The sequence below is a fragment of the Nomia melanderi genome, chromosome 2 (assembly GCF_051020985.1).
Source record: "Nomia melanderi isolate GNS246 chromosome 2, iyNomMela1, whole genome shotgun sequence".
Lineage (NCBI taxonomy): Eukaryota > Metazoa > Arthropoda > Insecta > Hymenoptera > Halictidae > Nomia > Nomia melanderi.
The window spans coordinates 14,960,319-14,980,340 of NC_135000.1; the positions used below are offsets into that span (position 1 = coordinate 14,960,319).

Here is a 20,022-nt window from a genome sequence, read left to right on the forward strand (position 1 = left end):
TTTTTCTAATTTTGAGACACCTGTACATGGTATGTCTGTTTTTATAGAAAGAATATAACGAAGTATTCAATCAGTGTTAAAAAATTCACTTTCTTTTCATCTGACTTCTTTTCTTTCATTTCATTCTTCTTTCAGACTATTTTCTCTTGTTCTTCTTCAGTTTAGAATACAAAGCTCTTCATTTCTATTCAAATCAGTCTCAACTATTTATTCTCACTGTTCCCGTCTTTTTTCTTTGCAAACTGTTGTTCACTTCCTTCATATTTTTATTTCATATTTTCGTTCAAATTATAACCTTCCTGTTTTTTAAGCTTTTCATATGTTTTTATAAACATCTCTACTCCTGTAATTATATTACCATACATTTCTATTTATTTTCTGTTCTGTTGGTATTCAGTAGTCCCGTAAATATATTCTTTTATAAATTCCCAAAATTTTCTATATTGGTTTAATTTCTTGTAATATTATTCTGAATTTTTAATTTTTAAATAAAAAATCTTAGTTACCAATAAAAGAAAGAGAAGTTATTGTTATTAATAACTTCACACTCCGTTCAAACTCAACATTTTATGAACAAGAAATTCATCGTTTTATATTTAATCTTTCTTAGTCTTCAAATTACATTTTTTGTATACCGTAGACACTTTTCCAACTTAGCAATGTTCGAAATCCATTTCTTGTAGCTTTCCCTCTTTTTATTTCGTATACTTTACCCTGACTTTCCCCGCTAACTCTTGTGGACAAGTTAAAAGCTTGAAGAGATTCTTTTAGTTTCTTACACTTCCGAATGAATTCCACAAAAGTTTGTGTGCCCCAAATCTTGTCTACTCTCAAATCTTCTTCACATGTCCAAGTGAGGCATTGATTACCTACTTGTAGCTTTTGATAGTCTATATGTATTCACTTTTCTTCTTTATTTTCTTTTCTTTTATTGTTTAATTTCTTTTTCTTTCATTATTTATTTTTATTTCAATATTCTTCTATTTTGTATATTTTTTTTCATTTTGCAAAATAATTAAGACATTGACTGCCACGAATAACTTCAGCGTTTTATATCTCACTTATCCTTTGTAGCAAAGATAAACAAGAAAAATTATCAATTATTTCTTATCACAATTTTTACGTTACAACATTATATAATTATTTAGGTTACTGAACATTTGTATTACTTAACTCAAAATTATAATTATTACTTTAATTATGAAGACTCGATCATCGACGACTATCGATTGAACAAATTGTTCCCTTCGACTTTTGTACATTACCTATTCCGCATCTTAAAATTAAAATATTAATCATTTTCAAAATTCAAAAACAAACGATACATAAATATTTAAACGCAGCACGTAAGAAGCTTTATCTCCACATAATTCTTGTGAAATTAATTAAGTGGACCAACGGTTAATTTATCTTCTTCATAAAACGGAGAGCCGTGTTTAATTCATAACTAAAACACTTCGCTCGACGGCGTTTGCAGGAGCGGCAGCGCAATATGGTTTGTAATGCATTGAATACACCGCGCGACTTAATTCGCTCTCAATATGTAGAAGCGGAAGTTTAAGAAAATATTATGAAAACAGAATTTCTTAAAAAGCCCAGCAACCTCTAATCTACATTTAAGACGCTGGAACAGAATTTCTTAAAGCGTTCCATAAACTAAGCTTTACAAAGTAAGAGGATAAATATGCGGTTTCCAGTCGAAACTTTTAACGAGAGTCTGAGTAACGCTTTAAAACGCGTTATTACTAAACATCGAATGTGAGGAAAACTTTCCATTTTAACTGAACTTCGCGGGGAATTTCAAAATCACGGAAGTTTAAAATACTCTGACCGTTGAACGAATTAAAGGATAGCAAGATTTTCATTCGACGGTTTTGTATTTTATTTTAAACATCGCTGTACCAGCTACATCGGATAAACAAAAAAAATTGTGAGGTAACAATACACAGTCACCGGCTGAACAAACAACAGCGACTTTCTAATAGAGAAAACCGCATATGGTACCAACCGCGAGGTTTCTGTTACTGTTATTGATATATGCAGGAAAATGTTTGTTTCCTGTTTGCAGCTATGCAACAGGGAAAAATGTTTGCGATGGACGCGAACAATGCATTTCATGAAAAAAATCGTTATCACGTGTTATCCAAACTTTGGTCATTTTGAATACAAAATTTGGGAAGAAATATTAATACATAGAATGTCACGAGAATGTCAAATGTTTTGCATAGTGATACTTATTCTTTTGTAACAAAGGCAAATGGTATTGGAAGTAATTATTAATGATTTGGTATAACAGTTCTTAGGTAACAGTATTATTTAAATGCTTATGGATTAAAGCGATGTGATTTTTCACTAATGTGGCTGGCAATACGAACCTCTTATGATCAGTTTTGATTTTCCATTGTTGTGAGTTTTGTGAAAATTTGAAAAGTGGTGAAGATACTTATTATAGCCTCTAATTTAATATCCAATTAAAATGTTAGACAATCATTCGTATCATTTTGCAATAAAAATTGAGAATCGTGGTTGGTCATGAAGAGATAAGATTTTCAACAGGCCTGTAACCCTTTGGATACGTAGATTTTCATATGTATGCATTTCGTGCAACGCAGCATATGGCAGAAAATGAATTACGGCCTACACTGAGAACGGCGGAATATTGCGTCAGCGTGCATCTCTAAGAAAATGTATTGAAACAATCGAAACGCTGAATTGAGCTAAATTAAACGAATATAAAATAATTACATTTATATGATGTACCACAAACGGAAGATCTAATGGTTGAATTAGAACACTATTATTTTTATTCGTCGACAGATATCTCACGAATTATAATTATTTTCAAGCAATTTGAAAGTTCCAGTCATTGGTGACCACTGACCACAGGGCGAAAATTCATTCTGTCGCATCGATCATATTTATTTCCCTCGATACGTAATCCGTCCGACACTTGTTGCGTCTTACGATTTAACGAAGAAACCCGGAAACGGGATCGAGTCGAGGAACAAAAGAAAGAAAAGATGGGGTGAGGTCGTCGGAGGCCGGTCATCGATTGTCCCCGATTCACTCGTTTCTGGTCCGTTGTTCACGCGGCTTCGTTACCCACGAAATATTGCGGCCGGTCTATCGCACAATAACTGTCTTCTTTCCGACCCTATTAGCGCTGGCGGACGCTTAAACGCGGATAATCCATATTTAATTATCTCCGGTGCTCCGTCCTCTCCGTGCAGAGAAGCGGCGACGATCTCGCCGCGTCGCATAAACCGAAATAATTAAAATCCAGCCGGCCGCGCGCGTATGTCTGAAACGCTCTTCCCGCGCGGCGTTAAAATTCATGGGCACACCCCGACGCTGTCCGTGCGCTCGCCGCGGTGAAATTCGCGGATTTGCGCAGGTGAAGTGATTTTAATTGTGGAATGCTAATCAGGGGTCATCCGATACCCGTAGCGTTGTTGACAAATACAGTCGACCCTCGATTTACGCGGCACATTTTTACGCGAGTCCCCCTTTTACACAGTAATTTTTTAGCGCGATCTTAACCCTTAACGGACGCATTGTTTCTTCTTTATCTTTCTCAATTTCTGGGCGTTTTTAATGAGAATTAAATCAACATGTATGTATGGTTTAAAAAATACGAAATTACTAAAAAATACTACCTAAAAAGAAAAACTGCACAGTAGGTTAAGCAGGCAGATAGTCCTGCAACTAACGGTAAAAAGAAAAAAAACCGATTTGCATAAAAATGAGAAACTATCGCAGCGTAATAAAAATTCAAGCAGAAACGTAAATCTACATAGCCCATCTTAGAAAGTCAGAATGAAGAAACATAAATTTACGTGGTTTGACCGTTAACTTTGATTTCCTCCGGATCCTCGTATTCCTCCCGTGTATTGTGGCAACATAACACTTTCTTTTCTGAAATATTAGTATTATTATTTCGCTTGTTTGGCTATGTGGAAAATCGAGTGCCTGGATCTGTAAAGTGTGAATGCTCAATTGTCTGCGCGTATGGTCAGTGTCGCCTTGCGACTACACAACGCCAGTATATTTGGGAAATCGCCTGACTGAGTTTAGAGAATCTCAAGTGGCTGAAGAAATGCGAAGCAGAGCATTTGGACTGAGCGAATGGTCCGTGAAAAAGCAGCGATAACCAGCGTGAACGTGACTGCGTGAATGTTGTCTATGGCCGTTAGGCCAGGGTGCAAGTGAGGAAGGATGTGGGTGAAAAGTAAGTAAGAGTGATTGGGGGTGAATGCTATAAGTGCGTGGATCTTCGGAGGTGCGATGAGTATTCCGGGAGTAGCGATAGTGTCTAGAGGGTTGTCTCTGCGCTCGAGGTTCCGACGAATAAAAAGTATAATTACGTATATTGCCTCCCTATTATAATCACAGCACGTAGTAAACACTGTACGCTGATACACAACAATATACTGTGGAGGTCCCTCATTATCAAGCTAACCTTTGGTTCAAAAGTGAAAAGGGGCAAGGGAACTCTTCCACTCACGATGCTCGGACCTCGGCGTGCGCCAATAATGACCATGTATCCAAAAGCCGAGCGTCGTGAGTGGAAGAGTCCCTTTGCTCCTCTTCACTTTTGAACCAAAGGTCGGCTTGATTAACGTGGGACCTCCACAGTAGCATGGTTTGTACCAGTATGGATATTACGGCTTGATGAAACATAGAAATTATTTATTAAACGAACAGGAGAATGAAGATCTATTGAGAAATGAAACTGAACTCGGATGACGTGTTAATTCATGATTATCAGTTAGGAGGTTAACTTTTTTTGGTGACATTCCGATCAAACCGAATTTTGTTGGATGTATGAGATATAAGAAATATAGTGGAGCGGTCGTTATGAAAAATGAGACATCTTTACCCTTTAGTTCCCATTATTAGTATATGTATTTATATAAAAAATCATGCTTTGATTATTATTTTTCATTAGTGAAAGTATTCTATTTTTATTTCAGTTATATAACGAATTTTCTTCTTTAGTTTCGAGTTAAATTTTTTGTCTACCGCAGAGTTTTAAAACATCCCATTTGCAGAAAAAAGAAACCGTAAGATTGTATTAATGTGCAGGATGTAAACCCGTATCTCTCTTTTATTGTACAATTACTTTAACCAATTACGCTCGCCGTCCCGCAGATAAATTGTTTTCTCCTACATACAGGAAGAGTCTGTGATCAAGCATGTTTCCTGTATAAGTCAATACGAAATAGTCTAGACCAGTTTATAAGAGTTTTAGATGTTTAAAATTACAGTTAAGTAATAGTTTAATTATTTAATTACTTAATAAATGATAACGCATTAACTAAATTGTTTTTGTCTTCTTAATTATACTGTCGGAAGATATTCTGTTATTTTTCCCATTGCCTTAATTGATGCGAGTTTCAACACTTTCAGAGAAATAATTATTTACTTATCCTTGAATGACTTGTAGGTGGATCTTAAACAGTAGTTAACTCATTTTCTATTATATATGAGATTAAACTTCAAATTTGAAATCCAATATTCAACACTAATCTTCAGAGAAAAACAGAATTCTCAAATACTTATTCACTAAAGAACAGGAAAATCGTTAATGTGTAACTATAATAAATAAAAAACAATTGCAGAATTAGAATACTTCACCGATAAAACAGAACATTTCTAAAGATAATAATTATTTTCTAAAACCAAGGAAATGTGATACTTTTAACACTTAAAAACTGATTTTATTTTGTTACATATATTCTCGTTCAAAGAAAACAAGCAATGACGTGATAAATACTGGAAAAAAGAACTTGTGAAAAATGTACAACAATGTTTACGAATGGTAGGAACAGCGACGGGGTATTTGAAAAGTGTAAGTACACGGTCTTTTTCAAGCGATTGCTCGTTGTATTAATGGCTTTTGAAGTAAAGCTGTTTTTGGTTTATAACATTACGCTCACGCTGCACCGAAGGGATTAAGTACTTACTCACGCCGGAATTAAAGTAAATACACAAGGACTGAGAAAGAAAGACGCGAAAGCTAAAATCCTATCCGAATAATGTGGCTTTTCGGTTCGGAACACGGGTGTCATTGTTTTACGGTGGAATATCAAATGGGATACGTTCCGCAGATTTGGACGTTATTCATATTCCTTTGAACATCAAAGCTTTTAAGTGCAGCGTATCAAAACGTCACAAAAACAAAGACGACGGCGCGTTCACAAAGGTGCGCCTTAATCGTTCAAAATGGCGCACATCTGGCCCTGACGCGTATAACCACCCTGTTCCAGCAAGGAAAAAAAATTACGCCCCATCGCGCGACCGCGCGAACGAATATCCGAATTTGCTGGTCTAAACAAAAATTGAACAGGACAAACACACCCCTTGTAGCCGTTTTATCGATTTTTGTGTGTTTCGGTCCATTAGTTCCAGAATCATACGACTTTACTTAACCTGTCAACTGTGTAATAAAATATATTATATTATAATGAAAAACCAAAGTAAAACAAAGAAAAATTACATATTTATCCGAAAAAATAAAAAATTCATCGTTGGAAGAATTGGTATCATTTCAAGCTTCAAGATGGCGTGTATACTCATTAAACGCAGTTAACTCCTTGATCTATAATATTGTGTCAGGCTCGTGACAAAAATTTGAAATTGAATTTAACAAATCTGAGTGTTATTTATTCTTTTTTTAATATAAATAAAATATTACTTTTCTATTATCAATCGTTACCCTTTTGAGTAAACGTAGACATAGAATAAGTATCAACATTTTTTCTTTTCCTAATAAATTATTGATGATAAAGTAGTTGTATCGATCGTAGTTTAGAAATAAATCAAAAAGCAAGGGGCTAACTGATTGAGGAGTTAAGTTCTTCGTGAAGATTTTAAATTATGCTTAACGAATGCAATTAGTATTCAAACCACATCGATTCGGGGGAAATATTATTTTGCAATTGTGAATATACAACAATTGCAGTAAACTTTTACGTGCTTCGTCGTGGCACAAAACACAATCGACAGAGTTAATACAATAGATCATAAAGTATACATATTTAGTTTAAAAGCACAGTTTACTTTCGGAAAGCAAAATCTTTATCAATTAAATCATTAAGTAATTAAGTATTCATTCTTAATTTTATTCGTTCTTTTTTCTTCTTTCTACCAATTTTCTTCAGTTTTTTCCTTTTTTGACTTGTATAATATTCGGTGCTTACGTAAGATCAATACAGAGGATAAAAGCAATTGCATTACAATGTGTTATAAATGGCTAAAATGGTCTCATAGTTTATAGTAGAAATTAAGCAAAGTAATATATTATTATTAGCTCCAAATATTTAATTATCTCTAAACATATAGTTTAGACACTGAAGCAGCAATTGGTTCAAATTATAACCAGTTCAGCCTATCCTATGGTAAATGAAAAATATAGAAAAGGCATGATATTTTCTAATAATATATGTTTTCATAAAAGTGACGTTACTTTAATGATTAAATTTCTTTAAAATATATTTCAAGCATTATTCAGGTTGTTTGAACAACAATTTTATGCATGTAGATGTTTTAATCAGTAAGTGTGGAAATCACAAGTGCTCCTTTTGCATGCACTTCTCAACCCTTCTCAACTCTTCCCTGCTTAATTCACATTTTCCTTCGGTTATTATCGCCATACAGCGATTTAAACCGCCCCATAAGATATACATACTTCCGTAGAGTTACTTAATATCGTACCTGCGAGCAATTACTTTTTACACTGGTTCGTTCATTCTCCGCTAATCGACGACTAAACGTAAATTACGTCGTAACGCAAAAGTTACGATTACGACGAATACCCGCGAGGCGAACGAAAAGCGCAGCGTGTGGAGATAATCGTGCAAACCAGTAGAATGTTCTGCATGTGTCGCTACTGTAAAACTTTTAGCAAATCGTCCACAAGTTTTCGCAGCGGATTGCGTTTAACAATAAAATCACCGACAATTTTCAAGCTAGCTAGGCGCCGGTCTACTAAATCGGACAAACTAACAAAGCGGAATGGGAAAATACTGCATACGCACACTAATCTTCCTATCCTCTTTTCGCGCTGCGGATATTCCCACAAATCCACGGTTTTTAACAAAAATTTTACTTTATTTTATGGTTTCCCGTTTAACACGTTCACGCCGGCATGTACCGCCGGTGGCTCGCACTTTAACGCTTTGCAGTCCAACGTCCAGTCTGACTCGACATAACAGATCCTTGCAAGAATTATAATTATTTGAATTATTTCTGCATACCAATTAATTAATTTATTTTAAAAGTAATTAATAAAGGTCTTGTTTTATTAGCTTATTTTATTCAACTTCATTTTTCTTACAACTTTATTAAAACTAAGACAAAGATCTTAGGTATATATAAGGAATTGATAAATGATAGTTTAATAACGCATTAACTAAATTGTTTCTGTTTTGTTAACATTAGGTTTATGGAACGCGTCAATCTGACGCACACTGAATTTTATAAACACTATTTGGTAAACTTTTACGTCGACTTTGATTCATGCAATTACACCAGTGTGTACCTGAATTATCTATTTTTAAACTTCTAACTTCCGAAATCCAACTGAACGAACATGAATTTTTCCAGGAGCAGTAGAATGAATCGTACAATAAATGCCCATGAACCTAGTGTTAATTATATTGCATTATTTTTTCCATTGTCTTATTTGACACGAGTTTCAACACTTTCAGAGAAATAATTATTTACTTATCCATAAATCACTCGTAGGTAGATCTTAATCAATGGTTTAATAATTTTCTATTATATATGAGATTAGATGGCGTGTAACATCAAATATGTGCTCTGTTAAACTGGTTCGGTAAATAGAAAAAATTGCCATATGTTTAAAAATTAATTTATTTATTCATAATCTCAATATATTTTCAAAAATTTTAAGAATTTCGACACTAGATGGGAAGAAACAAGAATTACAGCGCCGCACCGTATTTTAGCGCTATTTATAAGCCCAGGACCATAATGTTCTAAGTTGTTGAATTCGTATTAACCCCCGCTATAACAATATAAAGTTAAAGATGTATTTTAATGTTTAAAAACTGCATTTTTGTACATATAATTCTGTATTCTAAATTACTCTGATTTATATATAGATGAGATAATTGTATTTTAATATCTTTTAGCAGAAATACAAAAATATGTAATTATTAACTCGAATAATTAGTGAATACAGAATATTTTCAGTTACATACTTGGTGTATTTTATTGTAATTATGTTAACTTATATTTATGAACCATAAAATAGAAATATCATATGTTGTTTCTTTCAGAATGTTTTATAAATTATCACTGTACGTATATACATATTTTTATGTATTACATCTTTATTATACATTTTCTTAATCTTATGTGTCCGCTACACTTTTGAACATTACAATTTTCAGAAAATGAATAAAGACCCTAAGTCCAGTAATGAGTATTTCAAAACGTCATACTTGTAACGATAACCTCGATTTTCGATTTCTTATTATTGCAACAGACTATTTTCAATCTGATTATATTTGCATCTCTCAAGACTCAGAAGCAAGACAATTAAGAATACGTAACATAAAATCTTTTACCACAAAAAAGAGGTTAATCTGAACCTGTTGGAGGCAGCAGATGATTATCAGGTAAAAGTGAATTATTTTTCTTTACTTAAGATTGCCAACCGAGATAATTACATAATTACTCGTAGTGTCAAGATAAAAAAAACTTTTAATGAGTTACACGTATAAATGTATAGACTCTACAAAATATAATGACGGATATCGTTATGGAACACTGCTCTGAAATTCTTAGGATGGATTGAAATTATTAAAAGAGAATTGATATGCACAGCTCAAGTAGCTCGCGAGAGGAGTTCTAATATTATTAGATTTATCCGTCCCTTTACAGAAAGCTTCAACTACCAGCCCGCTGCCGATTGCTAATTACGAAAGTAATTAACGCTCGCTATCACTGATTTAGAGTGCCCAGGAGTTACAACATTAGTAGAACTATCGCGCGAACTTGCATAAAATGAATCAGTATGTACACATGCACGAATATGAATATTACGCTGGTATTACGAAGCTATCAATAAAAGATTGAATAACAAATATTTAAGCGGTTTATATAAATTTACTTTGCGATAGCATGTCTTAATAACATAGTTATACAGTTTATTTACTATTAATCTGATGCTGGTATACTATGATCGCTTGTAACTTGCGAAAATGTTGCACAGCTGGTACAAACCTATTTACAGTGTTCCCGCTATGTCTGTGCCGAGCTCCGACAAGCTAAAAGTGAGCAGAGACAAGGGAACTCTTTCACTTAAGGTACTCGCGTCGATAGCTGTAGAACAAATATTGATTTCCTATAACAATAAGTAGGTATATGCTACAACAATAATTACTGTATTTCCTGAAAGAACTGAGATGCGGCGTGTGGCCGAGTCATACTGTACATCAAACTTCCAATCTTTCAACTCATTATTATCAGGACAACAAGGGAACTTTACAATACGGAAAATTATTCGTAGAGACGTTCATAAATAGAAATCAACCATTGTCTATTGTTTCCCTTCAGCCCAGGTATCGTAAAGTCGTGTTCCAGAGGGTCCGTTCGAATTTCAGAAAAAAGTGTCCTCAAGGATCTTGACCTAACGGAATTTCCCCAACGTTGCCGAACATTCGTCCAGCGTAGCGACCAACTTCGTCACCCCCGCTCCAGGGAAATACAGCGCTACGGGCGTACTAGAAGGGGATGATACATGAGTAGTCATCATAGTTAGGAAGGGATGAAAAAACCGCCCCTGAGGCCCCACCTTCGTACATCGAGAGGGAGGGAGTGGGCCCACGAGAATTATAAAAAACCCTTATCAGAGACACTTCAAGAGAACAGAATTAGAAGGGCACTCAGAGAGACTAGTTAGAACTAGAAGGCCCTTGAGTCAGTCAGAATTAAAATCAGGAACACGATCAATTAGCAACCACGTTCAATCAGGAACAAGTTAGAAACAATTCAGAAAACTCCCATTCAGGGAGGTCAGTCAGTCAGTTAGTTATTTAGAAGTCTTAGTTCCAACATTGGGTGGTCCTTCGATTAGTAAAAATTCAGCATATATTTAGCTACTAATTCAGCTACTAGCTGGATCCCCAAAATCGACTGAACAATATCATTGCTACTCAAGCGCCAGCCTGTTAAGCTTATAGAGATTTGGAGAGTGAACTTGTCGCTACTAACAGTCTAACTCCACAGGACCTGTCACTCCGAGGAGACTACATTAAAAGACCTTCGATTCCAGGTAATGGGCCTCATCTGAATCCCTCGCCCATGGGGGCTGCATGGTGAAACCTTCAGCGCTATATACCACATATAAAATCAAATTTCCTTCTGTGCCCGGAATTCGACGTTGTGGTCGTGTGTAGAAAATCAGTGGAAGCAATGGTAGCTAGCGGACTCACAGAAGTACCGACCTGAGACGTCTTGCTGTTACAATGTAAAATAACATTAATGTTCGAGTCCAATTAACATTGTTCATTCGTTAGTTTTATAAAATGGAACGTATCAATTACAATCGTTTAACATAATGTTAAAGTTATGAATATTTGAAGGAGCAGTATTAATTATTTATCAATGTGTTCATACACACGTGTTATTTGAAAAGTTTGTTGACTAAGTACTTCGAACAGTTCCACGTTATTAAAAGATACATTAAAATTTCTTAGTATAAACGATAAAGAATGCATTATCACAACAAAAGAAAATAAAAACGTTCACTAAGAATATACGAACTCATCTTTAAAGTTGGATCAACGACAGCCGTAGCGACGTTCTCAGGACCCATCTTACAACTTCCGCTATGGTAGTACAAGGTCGACGTTTCCATCCTAATGTTGTACTGCCAATATTCGTCTGAATCGAAAATATACTTCTCGCACTCAGACAACGTTTTATTGACAAAGGTCACGCCAAACTTTTTCATAGCGTCCGTCTTGCTAATCTCCATTACCATTCTGATCCCTTTTATCAAATTCTAGATGTCCTATGGACCATTGAGATAATTGGCAACGATCCGCGGCATCATGTTCACATTTGCAGACTTCAGTCTTATCAAACCGCTGCTTTGATTTCAACAGAGCCGGAAATATACTGAAAGCATATTCGTTCTAGACCAGCAAGGTTTTGTCCCGTATCTTTTGGTTGAAGTCCAAATTGTCCATCATAACTTTGAGCATGTAAATTGAGTTGATCAAGGTAATGATTTCTATGTTTGGATGACCGTCGTAATTCTTCAGGTCGTCTAGGTCAATGAACGTGATACCTTTGCATCCCTTGATGAGTGTGAGCGGATCCTTCCGATTAAGCAGGAAATCTTTGATGTGCGGTAGCGTTATGTTAATCAAATCCAACATCCTAAGACTAACCGGCTGGTCAATCATAAATGTCAAAATAAATTGTGTGATCCATGAGATTGTCTCCAATTCGCAAGTCTTTGATCACTTTGATCCCGAGTTCCTTTAAGTGTTCGGCAGGTTCTATTCCGGAAAGCATCAGCAACTGAGATGAGCTTATTGCCCCCGCGCATAGTATCACTTCTTTTTTACTGTAAACCGTGAAACGACGATTACTCTTCACGAACTGAACACCGACCGCCTGTTTGCTCTTCTCATCAATCAGTATCTTCTCCGCCATGCTCATCTTCGTCACGTGAAGATTTTTCCGTCGCTTTCCCATCAAGTACGCCTTGTTGCTGCTCATCCGGTATTCTTTGCTCGTGGTCGATTGGATCCTTGAGAATCCGATACACTTTTCCCCGTTGTAATCCACTAGGGGGAAATCCAGTTCCTGACCAGTCTCTAGGAACGCTGTCAGCAGGGGCGAGTGCTAGGCCCCGTACTTATTATAAAATATATAATATATAATATATATATTAATTATATAATATATAATAATAATTTTCTATCTACAAAAACTATATCTCATTAAATTAAGATGATAATGTTGCGTATTATATGAAGCAAATAATTAAAAAAATTAACAAGATAGAATACGTTGATAGTCATATGATTTTAATAAATTCTGCAATAGAATTTATTACGAAAAGTAATAGAATCAAGACTAATAATAGCCTTGCACACGAGAATGTTCTTAGTATTTCCTTGCCACTGTTTCAATTCTTTTGCAATGCAACCCACGCCCAGCGATAAACACGACGCAAGCACTAAACGTCCACGTTTAAGGCCACTATAAACATATTACAAGATTTACAAGGTACACTGTTAACTTTATGAGTCATTGTAATCGCTTTTGCAGCATAGAGTACACGTTATCTTTACCTGGTAAGTCACGGAAGAAAGGTGGTTGTGTTCAGAAAAATGTAAATTAAGTTGTTCATAGTCGCGATTATATTCTTTAAAGTATATATAAATTTGTTGATAAAATTCTTATCCTAAATTGAAGGGCAAGATTTACTTATAATCCACAGTATAATAATGTAAACAGTAGCAGTTAATTTGGTACTTTTTCATTTAAATAGTTGCAAATCTATTTGCAATTTAAACATTGTAGTATAATAAACGTTATACAACAGACAAAAATCTAACGAAATATAACACTGTTTCAAGAACTGAAACCAATATCATAACTGTTTTCAATCCCTGAGATAGGTAACCGATTATAAACTTTTGATTAGAAAATTCGCATATAAGGTTATCGCTTTTTATCGGTATCTAGCGATTAATAAGTTTTTGCTTTTTATAGAAATTGAAAAAATCAATTTTTGTTGAATCATTATCTTACAGTTACCTTATTTAATATTTTCTTACTAAAATCAATATTTCTACATTCAATCAGGAAAAATAAAGTTTTCATCTAAAAACCGGTCACTTGATCGGTTACGATGCAAATACATTTATATGTCGGTACGTTTAGTGTTAAGGACAAGAAAAGTAGTGTATCAGTGAGCAACACGCATATCGATTATCAAATCCGATACCGCTCGATACCCCAGAAATGCTTATCGAGCAGTCTCGTAAATTACGCGCATTAAATTTTTGGGGAATCGATAAGCTTAATTTCATTGGTGTAACAACGTTATTATCGTTAGGCGGGGGTCGAAGGTTTATATCGTCCTCCCCGTTTATCAAATCACCCCGAACGGCTGGGGGAACAACATGTAACGACGTTTTCGTATCGTTACAGGCCGGTTACAAATTACGTCGTTTGTACGGTTGACTGTAACAAATGCGGCCGCGACAAAACTTAAAATTATTGCCGGTCGTTTCCCGCGGAAAATATGCAGCCGACGTCCCGCGTATCCCGAATTTATCACCCTCAATCCTGAAGGTTTTATTCCGTCTGCAACATTCCGGGACCCTGTCGCGCGGGTCCTCGCGGAAATAATTGGAAACTGAAAACTGAAAACCGAATCCGCGGCTAGCATTCTGGGAACCAGTCGATAATACGTTCCAGTTTTCATGGGAAAAGGTCGGTTAACACGTTGACTGCCACGAAAATTTCTAGCGTTTTGTATAGTAATATTTATTCTTTAAGCCTTTTTACTCAAGAGGTTATTCTTAATCACCATTTAATTTGATATAATAAAATTTCAAAGTGTTGTACATAGTATTAAGTTTTGTATAATGCATCAATATATGAAATATTTATATAAAATAGCTTTGTTTTTTAATTTACGTATGTTTTCTCATTAGTTCGTTTCAAATAGTGTCGTCTATGTCTCATCGGAATGTGTCGAATGTTTCTAGTGAAAAGCTTCCGAGTCCAAAGGGTGAATAACGAAGACAAATAATATTGAAAATAATTATTAATGATTTAGTATCACAGTAGTCATATTACGGTATGCTCTAGCTACTTACTAAATATCTTTATTTAAAATCAAGTTTCTTATTGTAATTATTCTTCAGCAATTTGGAGGCTCCGGTCATCGATGATCACCATGACAGTCAATGTGTTAAAATAAACTTCCGGATCGAATTTTCCTTCCCTGTTTTGTAAATATTCCATTTTCCCGCGGCAATTTAACAAAACCCGCCGATAATGAAATTTACCTCACGAAATATTCCATTTCATTCGAAAGCATAATATAATAATTAAATTGCGGACTTTTATGCACTTGTAGCGTGCGCGGATTCAAAGATCATAGTAAACGAAACGTTACTTGAATATGAAACTGTTTTTTATGTTGTTTTTAAAGTGGAGGAAACATGTTTGAACAATTAAATAATGAATTCTCGGATTTTTCGTGTAGCATTAGAAACATTGGATAGATTAGAATAATATGACTATGTTTTCTTAGTTTACAATTCTTAAAATCATAAAGGTGTTTAAAAAGACTGATATAACGTTCATTTAGGTTTTGCGAATGAAAGCTTTAAAGGTATACAATTATTATACATATTTGCGTATCTGTGTCAATCAAAATCAATGCAAACGTTTACCAAATGATGTTTATAAAATTCAGTATCAGTCAAATTGACTCGTTCCGTAAATCTAGTGTTAAAATATTCAACAAATTTACTTTAGTAACTTTACTCAAACATTAGTGCCATAACCATAAACATAACCAAACAACAATAAAAATATCAAACATTAAAAGGATAACAATAGAATATTATTTTAAAGATACACGACAAACAAATTTGGAAGCAAAAGTGTAACCAGCAACGTTCAAATGTACCGTTTCAATAATCAACTTTGTATGAATTAACAATTCGTGTTTCCAATATTTAAATGCACTCTCGCTCCGTTCAAACAGATAGAAACGGTTTTTCTCGATTGAAAAAATACGCACACCTGTATTTGCGTATCTAATAATGTCCTCGTGCATGGCAAAGCAAGAGAAACGCAGAACGATTCCTTCGCCCTATTTAATCCCACAAAGGATTCGATTATTCCGAGCGGATCGTGCGTCTGCTCGACTGAAATTAAACGGATTCGTTGTACAATCGGTTCCAATTGGCCGCGGAAGAATCGCGAGGATCCGACGCGATTTAACGCAGCGGCCGCTGCTGTTATTGGACACCAGTTAGCTCAATTTGCGATTACATTATTGTAAACCGATCGGCGCGCGCGCATGCGGCACGGGTTCGCGCCGAAGTCACGTTATACTTGATCTAAACGGTCTATTTGCAGGGCACAAACTGTACATTTCGCCGTATTAGGGACTGCGTACGCGAATAACCGGTGGTTTAATAATGTGACCGCAATCGGGCCGCATGTCATTGCACCAGCACCTGTCAATTGCGATGTCGCGCGTCATCGATCACACGAAATGAAGCATCGAGGACGCGCGCACGCTTGTCAAATCTTCCTTGAAATCTTCGGGGGACAAACACCGATGAGCTTTGGAAATTGAATTCATGACAGTGTTGAACCCAATTTTGTTCGGACAATAAATTGGAAATGAGTCGTTTCATTTACCAGCTCGAATAACCTCTTCCCGTATAATACCGGGTCGGCGTCGTGATGAAAATTTTGAACCGAATTCAACACATCTAAGTGTGATTTATATAATTTTGTATTAATGAAATGCTATTTGTCTATTATCAATTTGTAATCACTCTTAACCTTTAGAGTAAACGTAGGCACATAATAAGCATTAAGTAATTTCCCATTAAATTATTAACCAGTTAACTGCATTTCAAGAGTATACACGTCGTCCTAAGACTCTAAATTCAACGATGGACTATTTATGTTCTGAGACAAACATGTAATTCTTCTTCGTTTCACCTTAGTTTTTCGTTAAAATATATTGTAAGTACATTTGGCCTGCGTTTGACGAATATATACTTCATTATTTGATTTTATTGCGCGTACAATAACAGATTTTTTAAACTAAGTTCCGCATTTAACGGATTAACGATAAAGTAGTTGTATCAAGCATAGTTGTGAAAGAAATCATAGAACAAGGTGTTACGTCTGCAAAATAGAAAGTAGAGAAAGCGATGAGAGAAGTTGTGTCTTTTTAATACTGTCTGATTCGAATTGTTGAGTAAGTTATAGTTTAATAATAAATAATAAGGCAACACTATCGACAGAAACGACAAAGCACTGTTTACTTGACCTCGGCTTGTGCTCACACCATCGAGTTATAGAGACTTCAATCGCTTTGGCTTCTGAAATTTTGGTATTATTTCGCGCCTGAAAAAGTTTGTCATTTCGTGATGTTAATGCAGTTATTAACCTATTAACTGTGGAAGTTAGTTTAAAAAATCTTAATTAAAATCAAAAAATGAAGTGTGTACTCGTAAAATGCAGAACGAATGCACCTACATAAGGTATATTTTTATGAAAAACCAAAGAAAAATTCAGAAATTAGAAGTAATCGATCTGGCTTATGAACAACTCAAGCAAGAGTGACTAATGAAAATTGTTACCCCGAACCTTCCCGCGGCAGCAAACAAATTACACTCGATTATATCATTCAGATCGTCGTAGTGGCAGCGTCTTGCGTTTTACAGAATCATAACAAATTCTCCCGAAGGAATATTTCTGAGCTCCTATACAACCAGGGAATTGTTGAAGCAAAGAAATATCTAACTTAACACTAAAACTATCAGACATGTCAAAATGACCTATTCCTGATTTCTCCTCTGGTAATCATTAAGAAGATACAAGCGGTTCTTAGAGAAATGATTAAATAATTTGATATAGAAATGTTCGAACTAAAATATAAGTCAATGAAAATCTCAATAAATACAGTCTTATAATATCGTCAGTACAATAAAAGAAAGTCAATTTGAGTGTTCGATAATTCTAGTGTTAAGGATGTTATCAAATAAAAGCGACAAGACCAGAATGCGCAGTCCAATTTTTAGCCTGATTTCTGAGTTTGTGTTTGAATTCAATTTTTAATTTTCTGAGCTTTTGATATTCCACACGTAAATTATTAATTATGTACATTATTGTACAAGGAGATAGTAACATGTGTAGATGTAATTCTAATAAATCTAAACCCTTCTGTAGCGTTTTTGCGTATTGTTTTTTAAAAAACCTGATATACAGTGTTTGTATAAGGTGCTAAAAAATGATTTTGAATCAAATTAAATCACTGATGAAATATTTGATATCTTATCAAAGAGAAACATTTTGTAGTTTTCAACCGTCTTTCATAATTAAGAAGAGAACTGTAAGATAAATTCGGATTAACAATTTTTTTTCTTTTATTTCGACTGTGCCAATCATACCTTTGATAATAATTAAAATTTTTTAGAATATAGCATGCATTATCGAATTACTTGATCGAAAATTCATTAGAAAATTCTTTTTAAATTCAGATGCACAAAATGGATAATCCTTATTTGGCTTAACTCATAGACCACACGCACATCAGTTCATAATCGGGATATAGTAAAAACTACTGTTGGAAAAGAATTAAGTTTTTAATATAAATTATATTATATTATATGACAAAATGATTTTCTTTATCAATTTTTTATATGGTTTGCTTATCTATTCAACAACCTTAAAGCACCATTTAAAAAGAATATTTTTTCTGTGCCACTTAGTTCTAGAGATATTTTGAAAAGAAATAATTTTTAAATATTTTTTCAAGAATTATCATGTAAATTTCGAGGATATATTTCTTGGCTACATAAATATTTACACAAAACAATTCGAATAATGTTCAACATTAATAAATACAGAAGAATAATTAATGCGTTATGAAGACATTGATATTATTTCATGAATTATTATGGTTATTAATATTACAGAAATATCGAGGAATTTGCGAAAGAACAATACTTTATTAGTGATGTATAAATGATTTTTATATTTATAATGAATTTATTGTTCTTTCTTGTCTTATACTCCCAAGAGACTGCCTTGAATTGATGATCAACGATTTTATCGAAATTTGAACATTTAACACTCAACAATATTATCCATTTTTTATCTGCAATCGATGATATTGAAGGGGTGAAAAAGGCCCTCAAAGGTGAAAGTGGAAAATTCGGGTGAATGGCTCTTATCCATCATTGAGGACTGTTTTCATCTCTTCAATATGGATAATTGGGGATAAAAAATACACGTCTAATGTTGTTAATTATAAACCTCTGAGTAAGCTTTAAACAAAATTTATGATTGGCGTATCTAATTATCTCAAAATTAATTACTATTTCGTTTCCATTAAATAGGTAGATAATTTTACGAATATATATTTCAAACTGCAATGAATAGGTTATAAAATTACGCTAGTAATAACAATTTCATTTCAACGTATTACAATTAAAAGTACAAACAGCCAGAGTGCTCTTCGTTAAGATTAAAAGGATTCACCAGAAAACTGGATATTACGAATCCATTTTACAGTTTTAAATAATCCTTCGACTACTTGTCCATAATTTAATCCGGCGTAGAGAGATCTTTCGCGAGCAAATTAAATTTTCCATTTTCGGGAGCTTTCGTAGCCGTGACTTTGAGTACTTTTATTGTAAGATTAATTTTTCACATTAAAACCCTCCAGCCATAATTATATAAAAGTGGTCAGGAGAATATCGTGCTTAACATTCCGACTCTGATCAATTAATGGATGTTACTTTCGATATATTATAAAAACTAATTTCACTGTATTTGTATCAATCCTAATGACATTATGGCGTGACACAAATAAAATAATAAAATTTTAATATTGAACGAATCAATCGATTGATTCTAAACATTGTTGATTGTTCGAGACAGTGTAAAAGAAATAACATAAATCATTCAATTCCTTCGAAATTCCAGATAAGCTTGAAACTTTAATAAACACTTTTGCATATTGTATTTTCACTCTAAAACGTGAAATATAGATAGATTTTGCGATTCTTTTTTTTATAAAATGTACCGCATACGTTCAATATTTTTAAGATGTATTTAATAATGCGTTCCCGGTAGAAATATTTGTGCCTGTGACAATATTCTGAGTAGCAATATTCTATTAAATTCAATAAGTCTTTTAAAGAACATGCTGGAGAAGTGAAAGTGAAAAGAGTTATTGAAATTCGAAATATAACGTCA

The 20,022-nt window shown here is 34.3% G+C and overlaps 1 protein-coding gene across 1 annotated transcript in view; it reads right to left on the reverse strand.

Moving 5' to 3' along the window:
- LOC116431104 (uncharacterized) overlaps window positions 1–20,022 on the reverse strand; it is a 297,657-nt gene that overhangs the window by 66,696 nt on the left and 210,939 nt on the right. The window lies entirely within an intron of this gene.